Here is a 16245-nt window from a genome sequence, read left to right as displayed (position 1 = left end):
AGCCCTGTCACGCTCCCAAAGAGTTTGAGCAGCTGATGCTGAGTCACCAAGAGGAAAACACAAAGTGTGTCTGAGGAGGCTTGACTAAGAAGTAGGAAGAAGAGGGGAGAAAAAAGGTGGAGAAGTAGTTTAACTTGAGCTCAGGAAACTGGTTAGAGCACAGAGGTGCTCTTCAGCATGGGATTCTTGAGTCTTCCCCTCTTCTCCCATTTTTAGCATGGAGACGTGAGTCTCACAGAGCTTGTGATTCAGCMTTGAGGGGCTGAACCCTTGGTCTTTTTAGGTGAAGAAGCATTTTGCTATTTTTACTRAATCCAAGACTTCACCCTGGAAATTTTGACTGCAACTTTCAGCTCTTCCATGGATCAGATATTGCAAGATTTAGGACAAGGTGAGGAATATTTATCTCTGTGATTCATTTCTACCTTCCAAATCTCCATTCCTGCCTCACACTAATGTTGCTTTATATATAATTTTTTTCCATGTGAGGAAACATCCATTTCTCACAYGGTGGCCCAAGACTCAGGCAGATGAAGCGAGCTGAGGCAGGACAGAAGTGGGTCACAGAGCCAATGAGGGAAGTGAATGAGGCTCCATGGCTGAGTCACAGCAGCCAGTTGAGTGATGGCCATGGGTGCTTGGCTAAATCATCACAGATGCTCCCAAGGCAGTGCTGGCAGAGASTAAACAGTAATTAATAATGGCTGTTAAATGCAGACATTTCACACCTCTCAACCTTGAAACAGGGGAGAAGGATTTTTGCAAAATACTTCCTTTTTAGYCACTCTCACACTCCATGATCAGTACACCCCGTTCCTGATCCAAGCTGTCATTCAGCCATCCTGAGACTTCCTGAACCATTCARCTGAGGATTTCTGCCTGAAATGGCTGTAAACATCAGAGTTCCCAGGTTATCAGTTAGTTCTGTGGCCATGGTACAACGGGAGATCTGTGAGATGAGAACTYGTGTGGAAAGCCACACAGAGAAGGACTCTAAAAACACCCGTGCTGGTTGCTACCATGGGTGTAAGTGTCACCTTTTGGAGTTAATCTGGTTTGACCAGTATATACTTGGTAAAAAAATCAATATTTCCTAAGCATCTTTGCTCATCTCCAGCATAATTTCATTCATATTACATGCATGTAGCCCAGAATAAGCCCGGAAACCTAAAAAAATGCTATTTCATTAAGGTGTTGCAGATAGGTCCYGAGAAGGTGACCTGGAGTAGTTTTGACATTCATGGCCACTTTTGCCATGTCCTGCCTCTTGATGCAGGGGAKGCACAAGGGATAATAGGGACAGAATGATGGTGCAAAAATTCTGGTCATAGCCAAATTCTCCCTTCAACCTGGAGCACCTGGTATTTGAATGAACCCATTCCCTGGTGCAATGCCATTTTAAAACAATTTAAGCTATACATTGCAAATCTATATTCGGATTTAGAACAGCCTATGTGTGGGTTGGAGCAAAAGAAAAAAAAAAGGGTTTTCTTGAATTAGAAAAATGGTGAGAGTCTGCACAGTGTGGGGGCAGAGGTGGAAACCCAGCCCTGTTCTGAGCCAGGTTCCACGCAGCATGGGACATGCCAGGTCAAAAGGAGGGCAYGTTCTGGGAAGGGGAACATGTATTTGGAAACCACCAAAGGCCATCAGAACAGCTAGTGCTGTCCAGGGTAAAACTGCCTGAATTTTTTTCCAAACTCCTCATATTTCAGTATCCAGATGCAACCCTTGGCTGGCCCAAAGCACCTTCTCCTCTTGGAAAGATGGGAGTGCTGGACAGGGCATTGACCAAAGGAGCGAAACGCCACTAACCCCTTGTTASAGCCTGCCACAAATTAAACAAAGCTCACAGGGAGATGAGGGGGTCCCTGGGTAACCATGGATGGTGATCTGGTGAAACAGAACCAGGGCTCCTYACCATGAATAGGGAACTTCCTCACCCCATCTGGACCAGTTCTGGCACCAGAAAAGCAGCTCAGTCACAAACCAAACCACGAGGCCATCACTCATCAGCACTGATGCTACTGCAGAATAGCAGGAAAGGCTCTATCCCCATCTCTACTTTTAAATCATCAAGCTAATAAGTACCCTGGATGATAAGATGTAATCTTTTAAATGCAGTATGGATTTCTCCCCTGAATTATGCATGATAACATCTTTTCTCCTGGCAGAGAAATCTTGTGGTGGTGCTAATCACTATTTTACAACAGGCTCACCTGRGAAAGGCTCCCCATTGCTGGGCAATCTCTGCAAACTTCCTTGGAGTGTGGGGCCCTTGGATGGTGCCAGAGCATCTCCAGGAGATGTGAGGCTGTTCACCCACCTGTTCAACAAACTGGTATTGGTCTCCAAGAAAAAGTAGCCAGTTGAGGAAAATCAAGACGGAAAAAAAAAGAATGAACACTGGGATTTCAAAGGTGACTGGAGAAATTCTAACCACATCTGGTCAAATGCAGGTCCTGTCTGGGTCTCACTGGTTCCTCAAGGGGGTGTGGAGACCACAYGCTGCGCAAGAAACAATGGGCACAAACTAAAACAGGTATTTGAAATTACACCCGAACACAAGAAAATACTTTTTAACTATGAGGGTGGTCAAACACTGGAGCAGGGTGCCCAGAGGGGCTGTGGTCTCCAACCCCACAGACATTAAAAACCCAGCCAGACACAGCCCTGGGCACCTTCCTGTAGGTAACTCAGTCTGAGAAGAGGCAATGGACAAGATATTTCAAGACCTTTTCCAAATCATCCATTCTGTGATTATGTTCCTGTTTCTTAGATATTATTTTGACACTTTTACTGGGYATTTTGCAGTGTGATAATACCAATATTTAGCTCTTGTGCAGCATTCTTCTCCCCGCCCTTGACCTGCAGTGCCTTTAATGAGGGCTRTAGCTCACCATCCTTGTTGAACGGGAACTGGAGCAGTCAGAAACCCAGGGATTTGCTTCAAAACGTTCAGGAAAGAGGGGGCAGAGGTACCAAAGCTCCTAAGTGTCATCTCCCCTTCCCAGACCAGCACTGTCACTGCAATGCCCGTGGCAGTGGCATCTCCAGAGATATGCCTGGTGTACCCAGCTCCAGTGACAGCAGAGGCTGAAGGTGCTGGATGAAGCACTCTGTTCACAGATGCAGCCCTTGGCCTGCAAATGCCAGCAAAGGAAAGATGTTTCTGTGTTTTGCCAGGGAGCAGTGGCACAGGCAGCCCTGCTCCGCTGAGCTCAGCTGAACCACAAACAGGCAAGCTGGTGCTTTAATGGAACTGTATCCAAAACTGAAAAAAGCAGSACTTACCCACCAGTGCTTCAAGCTACAGGTCAGCTTTCTGTGCATCACATGATTTTTTTTTTTTTTACCCAATGTCTTGGTATCAGATCTGGCCAAACTGCAACACACAGCAACCGAAATATTCTTTCTTAATAGCACAATTATTGCCAATCCTTAGAGACTGATGTTTGTAATATCATAAAAATGCCTTTACTAAAGCTGACATTGCTGTGATTTTGCATCTCAATGTATTTTGATCTACAGGCAAGTATACACTTTTTTAAAAAATATATTCTGATTTATCTCATGGATGGTGAAAATCAGACAGAAGAGCAGGTGTGCATGCATTTCTACAGACACACAAGTAATGAGATTTCCTTTAAGTACTTGCTTAAATCCCAGGTCCTAACAAATAGGAATGATCTTGTTACTCCTTTGGTGAGGTGAATAAATACGTGGACTGTGTTTGTACGGAGTAGAGGAAGCAGCAATGGTCATTTATGGACAATTAATCACAGCCATGTATTCTTTATTTCCTATTTACGGGTGATACAGTGGGCTGAATTCTAATCAGCTCTCTCTGTGGTGGAGTTTTGTGTTCCTGCTTTCAGCAGTTAACACTTTAGAAATATCTGAAATTAAATGAGCAGGATGGCTATGGATTGGGATCACACTCTGGTCTTAGCAATGGCTTTGCTGATTGCTTTTGGAGAAGGAACACAATATTGTCTCATTCATGGGCTCCTGGGAAGTTAAGCTGGAAACGGGTGAAGGTAATAACACCTCAGAGCAGTCAGCAGAATAGTAAGCTGAGCCCAACTAAAACCAGTTCTGAACCCAGAATTCCATTCTCTCAACCTAATACAGTTATTAAAACTAATGGAAACAGGACATAAAATGCTATGGCTGGCACAGAGGGAATGTTCCTATTTGGAGGTGCTTTACAGCTGCTCAGGTGGGATAGTGCTAAGCAAGTGGAAATGGATGTTCAGCCTTGTGCCCCACTTAGTCAGCAATTCCTCCAACAGCAGGAATGTCTACAAATGAACATGGTGGTTTAACATTTTCTGAATGTGTTATTTGGTAGAAAAAGCCAGCTTTTCTTAATGGTCAGAGGTAGAAACTACCCCTGCCTGGAGGGGCAAATGCTGCCCTCCCTGGCCTCTGACTCTGGTGTAATTGTAGCTCAAAGGATTGGCAGACCAAGTGCTCCCAGATTTCAGGCAAAACTCGGGAAGGCTCAGTTAAGGACTGTTGCAGGAATGGYTCCTCTGTTCTTCCTTGTTTTTTGTCTTAAATATGCAGTACCTGAGAAGGCTCTTCAGCAGAGACACAATCTTCACCCCTTTGTTCAAGGAGTGGAGAGGAGAATAATTAACAGAGCCGTTACCTCTTCTCCTTGGACGATGCTCAGTTTGACCTTTCCAGCACTACAGTGGTATTAAGATAAGAATCATGTACTGTACCCTGACCTCAGTTACACCACAGCACATCTGAATTGGGAGTCAGTCCACTCATGTAATTAGAATTGACTGGGGCTAAGACTGGTGCATGCAGTATTTGGTATTTCTGGCATTTATAGTGCAGGCAGTCGCTGGGATCCATTACCTCACCCACACCTGCCCTCCGYGGCAGCTCACAATGTGTTTATTACRCGTGGCACTAATCGCACAGCAGGAGATTAAATTGGAGAGCTTTTAAAAGGCAAATTGGCCTTTTACATCACCTAATTTGGGAYGGGGGCCAGATTGCTCTGGATGATTTAGATACCTAACTCAATCAATGAGTATGAGACATTGAAATGCCTTTGGAAAAAAAAAAAATAAAACCCTGCAGTCCCTAATCTTTAAATTTCATCTTTAATTTTGGAGTGAAATTGGTGCTTAGAAAATATATCTCAGGGAGGGCAGGGAAAGAAGAGTCCATTGAGCAAAAGTGAAATCTCGCTGAGCCAGGGACTGTCATCAGCCAAAGAGGAGATGGGAAATTAGCACACAGCTCAGGCTGGCTCACTCACAGGAATACATTGACAAAATCCATGCAAGCAGATGACGCCATCCAGCCCCTAAAAATMTAAAGTCCTTTAAAATTAGGGCCCTAGGTGACAGATACTTTTCCAGGCAATAARACTCTGGCAGYCYAACYAAAGTRCAAGATCAAWAAAGTAAATTTGAAGGAGTTACTTTATTACAGATAACACTCCCTTTTCCAGATAGCCACGCTTCAGTTAAACTCACTGAACCAAAGGCCACGTTGCAATTCACTTGGGAAAAAACAGCTTGGCCTAAGATATGATACAGGACAAGAAAAATTAATAATTTTGAGAAGTATCATCATAGGAAGAATGTGAGGAAAGTTTTTGATTTTCTTTTTATTGGGACTCTTGGGATCTCCTCCTGGGCTGCTATTTAAGGCCCAACTTCCTTTGTGCAGCTTGGATCCAGTTTCCATRGCSTGACACAAAAKCAAGCCTCTGAAAAGAAAGSAGCACTATATTTTGCCATATGCAGKGGACCAAGCTGACAAAAGCCACTTCACCAGTGGGTGYTGCTCAACAGTGTGAAGAATTTAAGTGATTTTCATGAAATGACGATTTAGTCCACAAACGGCCATGGAGACATGGAGGCTCAAAAGATTTGAAGGCAAAATAATAGAGCTTTGCTTCGAAGTCAAMTTGAGACTGCAGAAAACCACTCTGAAATTATCCACTGATTTTAGGTTATCATTGTGCTGGGAAGGGGATATGTCAGCTGTCTTTTCTGGGGCCAGTGAAAGATCTCAGCCTTCAGGGCTGCATGTATTCAGAACTGCAGATAAGTTGTGACAGATAAGGTGGGATTTACAGAGGAAGAAGTGCCCTTAAAGTGCAGTAATGGAGATAATGAAGAGTTTCCTCCTGGACACATTAGCAGGATTTCCTACTCACTTGACCAGCCTGAGAGAAGAATGTTGCTCATTTGGGCACATATGTCTGAMTCTGGGCAAGAACACACCTGTGTGTGCTTGGGGAACCTGGGGTTAATAATGGATTTCTGTCAAGTTCCAACAATGGCCAGTTTGTCCTTTGCTACACCTAGGAAATGTGAACARCACAGAAATGAAGAATTACCTACTCCTCATGAACAGTAACTCAGCTCTTTGATGTAACATGCTGTAATGATGATTATTAAAGCTGCCTTCACCATTTCCAAGTCCAATTCTTTTTCATTTTGTCAGGAATTAAACTTTCAGATCCCAAATATAGCTTTAAAATCTCCGTTTGTAGGTCGTAAACATCAGAGAGGTTTGTAACAACTTCCTCCTTGCCAAAGGCTTTGTCCACAGACACAGCTCAATGAAGTGGGACTCTAATGATGGATGCAGGCCAGTGACCAACATTTTGCCCCTTCCAAGCCCTGGGACCACAATCCAATGGTTTTGAGAGCCACAGCAGAGGATCCAGCTGGCAGAACATGCACGGGCCAGTCTTGATGCAGGAAAGCTTCATCCAGTTGCTCCTGTTATTCCGTGTTACTGTATTAGAGCAGTTATTTGATCTCCAAGGSTTGGACCATGCAAGATGCAAAGCAAGCCAGCAAAATTCCTGTCCAACACTCAGGCAAATKAGTATTAAATTCAGGTGAGTATCTGACTGCCCACCGTGGTAGACAGAGGGCTCAAACAATGGGAGATGTTGGAGTCAGTCACTGCAGCATCAGCTTGGGTTGGGAGGACCCTTATACTAATTCTCTTCTCTGACCTTTGGAGGATTCTTTTTCATTTTTTTAAAATATCGTTTGTATCTACATCAATGTTCACAGAGATCAAAACCAGCTAAGAACAGACTAAAATCTGAGCTAGAGTCAAGCCACCAGGTCAGTAAAGACACAGTTGAAGATGGCAGCATCATGGCCTGTGCCCACGTGTGGACTGGAAAGAACTCAGAGAAGGAACTGTACCTTCAGTCTGCTGGGGTTTGTTCCCCCTCAGGCCTTTGCAAGTCATGACAGTAAGTGTGRTCCCCAAACCCCAACACTAGAAGAGAAAGCTGCTCCCAGGGTATTTTTGTGGAAGCAGCAAAGTTGCAGCTTTAGATTGATGTTCTTTTTTTATTTTGTGATCATAACTAATTAAAAAAAATAATAGAAACATACACAGATCCAAAAGTTTATTGGAAAAGAAAATTGTAGTTTAATTATGCCACTATGTTGTGTATGACACAAAGCCCACTGAAATCTGAATACTTGATGATCTCTGGAATTTGACTAAGAGCTCTTCAGCCTTAGGGAGAAACTTGACAATTACTAATCTACATATGCTGACAATATCAGGGGCCCCATGAGGGTCTTTAATTGCTCTGTAAACTTSAAACTGGAGTGTTCTTCAGTAGGACAAAACAAGATGCTGCATTCGAGCTAAAGCAGAGTGGTAGTTGACATGTTTATTAAATACCCCCAGGCCCCGAAGGATTGCAGGGTGGAAGGTTCTCTGGGTAGAAGAAGTTATAAATGCAGCATCCGATTTATTCCAGACAGAACAATTAAGCATTAATGCTCACGTGCAGCTACAGCACGATAGATCCAGGAAAACTTTCTGGACTTCCACAATTCCAAACTGTTTTTCTATTCTCTGCTTCCATAGCCCTTCCTGCTACATTTGCTGGAGTTCTGTGCCTTTGCACACAAAATGTCTGCATGATGTGAACCGAAGTGGAAGTGGGTTCTATAAGGTGCTGACCTGAGCTTTTTCAAAAGCAAAATGTGTGACATTTGCCTTACTGTTGCTTAATTGGAGGCAGTGAGTTTTGTCCATGTATCTGGCAGAGGAGAGACTTTTGTCCTCCAAGATACCTTCAACACAGGACCTGAATTTATGCCAGAAATCTGGTCAGTGTGGCTCAAATCGCAGCTGCAGGAAAATGGATCATTTCATAGGAGAACTGATCAYTTCCTATTCTTTCCCTTTAATTTACAGCTTGTCACAAGCACACGCTTTGATGCTGAAGGTTACGTGTATGTTGTGGCCAGCACAGAAGGTTATTCTGGCTCATTCTGTTGCWATATTGACTTTGATGTTTATCTTGTACGTTGTCAACATAATCACCAAGCAAATTCTGATTGCTTCATTTCTCATTTTATTTCTATTTCGGGAATGTGTAGGGTTATCCTCCCACTGCTGTGAAGGTTCATTACCTCTGCTGAACTGGCCATAGCTTGTGGAGAAAAAAATAACATTAACCCCTCCAGAAGCCACCAAACACTGCAGCAGCAGTCTTGGGGAGGGGTTTTACAAAGYGTTTTGTCAATTCTGGGGAGCAGAAGGAACAGACAGAGCTTGRATCACAACCCAATGAGATGTGCAGCACTTCCCATTAGGGGAACACCTTGCCTTGTAATGAAGCTGATCAGGAAATAATAGGATGGAATAAATCCAGAAACTCCTGGTCTCAGGTTCACTCTGGACTCTAACAATACAATYCAAACCTTTGAATTTGGGATGGGAGAGTGTTATCGACACAACATGTTAAACAACCTTAGCTCCAGTGAGCAATGGCACCAGTAAAACACTTGTTTATTAGCAGAATGCATCTGATCTCAAAGGCCTGCATGACAAGTTCATTACATATCAATTTAATTAGCTGATTTACATTTAATTTACATTTCAATTAATGTCTTTAGCAACAAAATGTTGCCTTAATAGGGTAATTGCCTATTAGGCAATATGTAAAAGAATAAATAGTTGCATTCTGAGGAAGAATTCCTATTTTCAATTTTTTATTACCATAAATAACCTAAATAATTATTGCTCTTAAGGGGCCACGTCCTAGCTCCCTTCTGGGCCTAATTATAAAGACTTAGTACCTCATTAAGCAAAATGGTTTCAGAGTCACAGAAAAGCATTACTCTAATCGTGACTCATTAGTTTCAACAAAAGAGGGGAAAACTGCAAAAGTCGGCACATTTTGCCATATTATTCTTGTRGTTCATAAGCAGCAGACTTTTGAGAAGTGGCTGTTACAGCTGTGTAGGCGTTTCTGTCACRAAGCCCTGTTTTCAGAGGGGTTTTTTGTATAACTTTGGTCATTAAAAGAGACTCACGTCCGACTGGAAAACCTGGCATGTGCACCTTSGTGTGGAGTGAGAAATTGGGCAAACTTAGGGGTTTCTGTTCCCTGGAAGCCCATCTTTTCYCCACATGTCCACAAGCATAGTGGCYTGGTTTGAGGCTGTAATGTAGGGTTCATATTTTACATGCCAGAAGAGTTGCTTTCATCTCCATAATATATTCCAATGCATCGAGATGGACATGATTTTTAGGTTTCATTTGAATTCAATGGTGTTTTACCACAGTGTAAAATTTACTGCAGGCTTGGGTGTGCCCAAACTGCAACGTTGAGGCTCTTAGTGCTGGATCTACTGATGAAAAGCACTGATCTCATATATGCTCACTCTGATGGTTTACATTTATTAAAGAAAAACATGGAAGGTTTGGTGTGGTGCTGGTGGRGTTTATTCTGCGTTAGGCATCGCCTCTCTGTGCTAACCTAACATTACAGTGGATCTGGAATCCTCTGTTCCTCTGGCAGGCWGTGTAAAGTCCACACTACAGCACCAAGCTGGCACCAAGTGCGTGTCAGAAGCTCTGGCTGATTTGATGGGCACGTCTGTGCTTTGTTTGGATGAATTTTGTTCTGCTGGCAATTCAGTGGTGCAGAGATTCAGAACTGATGAGTGGAACTAAGGGCACTGATTGCAGTTGCTTAAAATTATGCCATGCGRGGAAATAAAAAGGGACTAGTTAAGATATTGTTTAGCAAATAATAAATTAATAATATTCTAGGAATACATAGAGCTTTTAAAATGAAAATGTTTAAATAATGAGAAAATAGCCTTTTCATATAGTGTTAGTTTTCTCATTAACCTTTAATGATGATTCATATGTAAAAGAAACACAAACACAGAGCTATTCTTTCTTAAATTGCAGATAAAGCCAAAGCTAGAAATAGGATTGTTGATTATAGCATTGCACAGTTCTAAGAACAGATAATCAGTGGGGGTTCTCCTTTTCTCTCTTTTTTAATTTTTCCTCTTTTTTTTTTTTAGTGACTAGGTGTTAGTCTCCTCATTTTACAGGGAGTTAAACTGGCAGCACAGAAATGTTAGGGGATGTTTCATATCTCAGAGCTATAAGACAGCCCCTTCCCTCAAACTCGAGGCGTCCTGTTCTGATGTTTACTGAAGTCAAAAATGTCTTTAGAGGATTTTGCAACTCATCTTGAACCCCAAGAACTTCAGACCACTCATGGCTGTGATGCACTGTCCCTTACTGTGCCAGCTTCATACTGGTATAACTCTGGAGGCARTTCATCTGCACTCTGTGTTTGGGCAAATTTATTTCCAGAGACTGGGCAAGTTCTAGTTCCTTAGTGTTTAACTTTCCTAAAACAAGGTGCTGTATGTATGTACCATTAAGACTGTGAAAAAGARATCAGGTAGGAGTCATTTTCTTATAATACAATGTGCACTCTTTAACCAGGAAAACAGTGCTGGAGAGAGAAAGAAGAKAGAGAGARAAAAGCTTCCACTTCCAAAAAATGTCTTCTTACCTTCAWAAGTTAATTACTCAGGATTCAGATGTATCTTCAGCTATTCTGCATTTTATTTTTGCCCCTACATACCATGGATCTGGTATTCTCTTTYGAGCTGCTAACCCAAAAGCTCATTTAAAACCTTTCCTACTTTCCCATGTCTCTGATTAACACTAATCCACTCTACCCTTTCTTTTCCTACAGCTTCTTATGGTTGCTCCTTGCTGCAGCCTGCAAGAATTCTAATTGGCATCTGCTCTTCTTTTTGGGTTTCCATTTTTTTATCTTTCTTCCTGCTCCATTTTCTCTCTGTCRCTCTCTGGGCTGCTCTATACCATCCTGTTATACTTTTTAGCCCAGATCTGCCTAGTGCTGTAAAGGATTTGATGRTTTTCTTTCGGAAGAACTCTAATAATAGCCACAATCCTGCCCCTTTACAAATCTTTTTACAATGAAAAAGAAAATGTTCTGCCCTCCAAAGTGAATTCCATTGAAAACCAAAAGTTCTTGTCACAAAATATATATATATATATATTAAATCTCCCTCTGTTCTTGATGGATTGGAGATATTTTAAAGGAGCAATATTATAATTTATGGGGAATTTGAGCATAGATCTCAAAGCTTCATATTAGAAACTGTAACTTCAGTTATTATTTTTCAACAGCATTTCAGTTTTTTTTTCTCTAATATAAAAAGCTATAGTTCATAACAGGAAAACAAGCCAGCCAGAAAGTCCTTGAGGTTCTCTAGTGACTTTGCTGTTGTCAATCAAAATAACAGGGAAGATGCTCAAACACTGTTACTTTAATGGGCAGMGGGACCAGACTCCTGACACACAGCAGAGGCTTTTGAGAAACAAGCTCCTGATGCCATCTGAGCTGGGTGAGGCTGACACAAGCCGGAGCYTTGGACTCTATCTGGATGTGATGGATTTTGAGCTTTAACTGCCATTCCAGGTGGCCTGTGCCAAATCTCTGACTTCTCTGCCCCTGTTCAGCTGCTGCCTCAGCCTGGCTGCCCAGAGGTGAAGCTTTTCCCCCTGCAGACTCTGCCTGGCACTCTCTGCTGCTCAGAAGCAGCTCAGATAAGACACTTCTGTCCATCTCGGAGCCACTCTGTGCCTCTGCTCTCTGAAGCCAGCATTCCCTGCCACCTGCCAGCATCTCCTTGGGCAGTGCCAGGTGCTGCAGTGCTCSAGCTCCAAGGAAGATTGCCCAGAGCCCTCTGTCCTGATCTCTGCTCAGTAAGCAGTGCTTCAGTTTATTTCTTAAAATGCTTTACAGAGTCACGAYGTTCACATGCAGAACATACTGTTAGACTGTCAGGGCAGCCTCCTGTACATCACGGGCCATTAAATATTGTTGTCAATCTCCTTTTTGTTTGACTAAAATATATTTTGTTTCAACAGAAGTATTTATTTAGTCGGCTCCTCACATTCCTTCGGTATTGTCAGGAAATGGAGAATTCACTTTCCCTTTGATAGCCTGTTCCARTGGTTACTCCCTTTCTCTGTTGCAATATAATGCCAAATATCTAATTCAATTTTTTTCTAGCTCCAGTCTCCAGCAACTGCTTGCTCCAGCAACTTGCTATGCCTTTCTCAGTTAAATTAAATATCTATTCAGTATTCTTGTGTTTTCCAACTGTAYTCAAGCCACAGCTTTTGGCTTTCTGCTCAGGCCACTGGGTTCTTCCTGCTGCAGCCAGAGTAATTTCAGCTGATTTTCCATCAGCAGAGATTCTCCAATACARAATCTGGGTGCACTTTTGTACATTACCAAGCTGCTCTGAACTACTGCAGGATGAGAGTCGTTGTCTCTGGGATGGCAGAAGAACAGACAAGAATAGTGAGTCATTTTTGCTTCCTCCATGACCGCCGTCTYGAGTTGCTTTGCCAAGCCAACAATGTTCTTTTCTTTGCTTTTTAAATACAAAGCTGTACATACATAAGGAATAAAAAGCTCTAATTTATTCTGTGAAAGTGTTCATCAAGTGAGAGACAGGACTCTGGGAAAAGATTAAGAGCTTACATTTTTCATTTGACTTATTTCACATAAAATTTCATAGAGGATAAAATGATGGGAGGCAAAGAAGCAATGATATTTCTGTTTTATCTCTTTCTAAGGACCATAAATCTTTCTGAAGTATCATTAATTATAGCAGCGCCATTCACAACGCTATTGTTAAGGGTCTATCAGCAGCCCCATTATAGAGCCCTATTTTCAGGGGTTTATAACTTGGTTAGAAGAATTTTGTTTCTGGCAAAAACTTTGCTGGGGTAATGTCTCCATCTAAGACAATTTATTTTAAATGTAAAGCACAAAGAAAAATGTTACCTCTTTTGAACCSAGTAAGGGAGAGACTAGGAACTTTCTGGGGTACAAAGCTAATGCTATCTTGGCTGATTGAATTTGTGCCCTCTGTGAATTTGTAGGACTGTATTCAAAGAAGTTATCTTTTAGATGAATTTAGATTATTCCTTTACAACACAAGTTTCCAATTACTACAACTGGATCTGGAATATTCCTCTAGTGGCTGTAATCAAATCAGGTTTGATTTCTTTAGCTGCAGCCAGTCAAAAAAGAATTTAGCAGACTTGGAAAACAGCTTACATGTTAAGAAAACTTCAAGGTCTTTAGATAGCTTGCCTATTTTTTTGTTGCAGGTAGGAATCAAGAATTTTTTTGTTGCAGGCACATCAAGAATGAGTGAAGCGAATACTCATGCACCAAAGGAAGTATTGACTTAGCAGCAATATGGAGGAACTGCTCTGTCACAGCCGAAATGGTAAAGAGGCACTGAGTTTCTCCAGATGTGCAGTGAAAATGCTCTGCAATAGGCACTGGCCAGACTGGGAGGCCACAGGGAAGAAAGGTCACTGCTTCACCTACAAAAAAACATGAGCAGGTGGCCTTTTGCTGTAGCAACTTGCAGATTCATTAAGAAAGCCAAGAGCTCTGCCCAGTTGTGTCTTTGCACATCAGGAAAGAGCAAGACGCTCAATAAGAGAGGATCAACAAAATCATTGTGGCCTTTTTTGAAAGCAATAGATATTAATGAATGCTAACTTCTGGGCAACCTTCTTCCCTGCTTTAAAGTAGAAAGATTAAATGGAAATATATTTTGTGAAGAGTGTGCTGACACCCTCAGGTAATCTTCATCCTCTGTCCTCATCAATAATCTAGCACTCTACCTTCCCTGTAACATTACTGTCTGCAGTCATGCAATTCATTTCAGTCCCCTTAGATCCTATTAGAATCTCACTACAATATTCTTCCAGCTCTGCTCTACAGTGTTCTGAGATTTTTAGTTATAACTTCTACTGCCTGTTTTCCAGTCCACTACAATTCTTTGCACAGGGACTGACTTTTGTGGATTGCACATTTAACCTCAGAGTGAGTCAGAAGATCAAAATTTATGCATGGGGGTACTGTCCAGTGGGGTCCCCAAAGCACCCTAATTCTGCTTGCAACACTGTAGAATGTATCTTGTGACAGCAAGTTCCACTATCTGAAATATTTTCTTCTATGACTTTTGATTTTTTTGTCATTTATTTTCACTGCATGTGTGAAATAGACATGGGCAAACAGAACATATTTCTACATATTATTCAATCCCTTATGTAACTCCTTTGTATTACATCTTATTATTATTTTCCTCTCTAAAGTAAAACAGTGTTAATGTTTTGTTTGTTTGCCTTTCTAATGTGGATATCTTACCTTATCCTATAATTTACTGCTGTTATTTGAGCATATGCTTTCCCGGAATTCTCCTCAGTTATAAATGGTAAGTCAGTCATGCTTGGTGATGATATCTAAATAACAGGCTCGATGTGAAGTCACAGAGACAGCTCCTCTGGCTGCTTGGGCAACATCAGGAGCTCAAAGTAGGCAGAAATGGACCTCTGATAACATTCCTAAGAACCGCAGTACAGGGTGGCAAAATGTGGAAAGCTCCTTTATTCACGTCATTCTGATTGCTGGGATGACTGAGAAACCACCACTTTGCACCCAGGGTTCTGCTTCCTAAGAAATGGAGGAAACCATTTCTGGCTTCTTAGCTGAAAGTGAGCCTMTGACAAACTCAGTGATGTGAGGCTTGCTGTCTGATCTCCAGCCTTATCTGATCTAATTCTGTCTAATCCCCAGTATTTTTTAGATTCTCAGCTGTAGAATACCCACTGTTTGCAAACCTTCCCATTTTATCTATATTGTAGCACATYTTAACATACTGAAACTCCTGAGGCCTCACCATCATAAACACTGCAACAATATGGTATAAATCTTGATAATTATCCTAAACCAGTGCAACCTTACTATTTGATAGTTATTTCCAGTTTGCAATGGTAGAAATAMGAGTAAAACTGAGTATTTTGATGACATCACAGCTCTTCTGTAGCAGATATGTTGGAGGGCCCAGAGGACAGAAAAAGCTGCAGCTCATAACTGGAAGATATTGAAAAAAAAAAACCCACACAATGCAGAACAGTCATTCAGAGTCTTTTAATACATGGAACTAAATATAAGTAGCGTTACAAGAAGATTTACTGCTGCAAAAGCAGAGGAATTCATGTGCTTTCACAGCAGGGAAACTTTGCAGCAGTTGAAACCTCAGGTCCATTCCAGGAGCATGCACTATTTTTGTTGTTTTGGTAATCAGTTTTGCTTATTAGCAATGGATTTTTACTGAAAGTCAGAGTTTTCCCTCATTGTTCCCCAGATGCCYGCATTACTGTCCCTGCAGTGCAAAAGCGAATGTAAATCACGCATTTAACAGAAATGAGAAGGTCCAGATGGGTCAGAAGGGCTGGATGGGAAAGCACTGCAGGAGCAGCAGCCTTTCTTCCCAAGGCCCAGCAGGGTGAAGGGGCAGAAATTCTGCAGACCAGAGGGTTTGCCAGGGAAAAGCACTGAAATTCATCACTGCCTTATCACTTCGGAGAAGCTTTCTGTCCCRCCTTGTGCTCCTTTTTCAAGGGCTATAAAGTATTTCTGTTCCAGGGCACTGCACATGGATATTAAATTCTCATCACAAACATGATGCCATTTTTGATTTCAGCATTTATCTATCTTCTGTTCTTATATGGCCACACTTACCMCAGTATCTCATACTTCACAATCTTTAACACATTATTTATCCCTCCAAAAAGCATGTATATGAAAGGTAGCTGAAAATAAGCAATAAGCCATTTTAATACTGTTACCATCTGAGGCTATAGATCTGTGAGAATTTTCTTCTTATTAACTCTGGAATGCTTTTCATAACCTTGAAACTGATAATGCTTAGAAAATTATTTCATCCAAGAGTCAGCCCCTCCTTAAGATATTTATAGAAGTCTATAGAATCTTTTCCAGGCCCCAAATACAGAATCCTTTGCTATGACAGAAAACAAACAAACAAACAAACAAAC

This window comes from Malurus melanocephalus, unplaced genomic scaffold (assembly GCF_030028575.1).
Source record: "Malurus melanocephalus ecotype Western Australia unplaced genomic scaffold, MMel_1.1 scaffold_427, whole genome shotgun sequence".
Lineage (NCBI taxonomy): Eukaryota > Metazoa > Chordata > Aves > Passeriformes > Maluridae > Malurus > Malurus melanocephalus.
This window is presented reverse-complemented; position numbering follows the sequence as displayed.